This window comes from Muscardinus avellanarius (assembly GCF_963383645.1).
Source record: "Muscardinus avellanarius genome assembly, chromosome: 18".
In the NCBI taxonomy this organism is placed as follows: Eukaryota; Metazoa; Chordata; class Mammalia; order Rodentia; family Gliridae; genus Muscardinus; species Muscardinus avellanarius.
The window spans coordinates 39337582-39338725 of NC_137804.1; positions in this window are offsets into that span (position 1 = coordinate 39337582).

Genomic DNA, 1144 nt, shown 5'->3' on the forward strand with positions numbered 1-1144 from the left:
TTTATCCCATTCTATTAGTAACTTTTAACTCTGTTTACATTGTCTTTGGATATATAATTTTTTTTATTTTTTAGGGAGTTTGTATACTCTTCTGTTGCCTGTGCCATTGAAATTATATCCAAGAAATCACTGCCAATTTCAATGTTGTGAGGTTTTATGACCCATATTTTCTTCTAAAAGTTTATAGTCTTAAGATTTATATTTAGGTCTTTTATCTATTTTGAGTTAATATTTGTATATGGGATTAGGTAAGGGTCCAATTTTATTCTTTTCCATGTAAGTATTATTTTTCAACAATATTTAGTTAAAAGATTATTATTTCCACCACCAAATGTTCGTGGAAACCTTGTCAAAAATAACTTGACAATATAGGGAAGAATTTAGCTCTAGGCTTGTATTTAACTCCAATGGTTTATATATCTGCCTTTAGAATAATACTACACTGTTTCAATTATTGTAGCTTTATATGGTTTGAAATCAGAAAATAAATATCTTCTAGCTTTGTTCTTTTTCAAGATCGTTTTGGGTATCTAGAGTCCATATTCCATATTAGGATAGATTTTTTCTGAAAAATAATTATATAAATATATGATAGTTTCACCTAAAAAAATAGAAAAAAAATATTCTCTGGTAAGAAAGAAAGCAAAAAGAAATATTGAAATGTTATCTTTAAGTCATCAAAAGCTTGGTATCAGACAAATGAAACTGTTATGTGAGACTATCATTTTTAATTTTGGATAAACTGCTATAATACTAGATGTCAACCACTAAGCCAAGCATGGGAAGGAGGGATGGGGAGAGAATGGGGTGGGGATTGTGTGGGGGCTGACTGGGTGATGTGTCATGTATGTCTACAAAAGTTTGTATCCCACTATGATGTATGAATACAGTGCACCAATAAAAATAAATAAATTTAAAAAAAAAACCAACATCACCTTAATACCAAAACCAAATAAAGATGGCTCAAGAAAAGAAGACTATAGGCCTATATCATTGATGAACTTAGATGCAAGACTGCTATAAACAAAGTACTAGCAACACACATTCAAAACCACATCAAGAAAATCATATACTCTGACCAAGTAGGGTTTATTCCAGCAATTTAAGACTGGTTCTACATACAAAAAACAATCCATGTAATTTA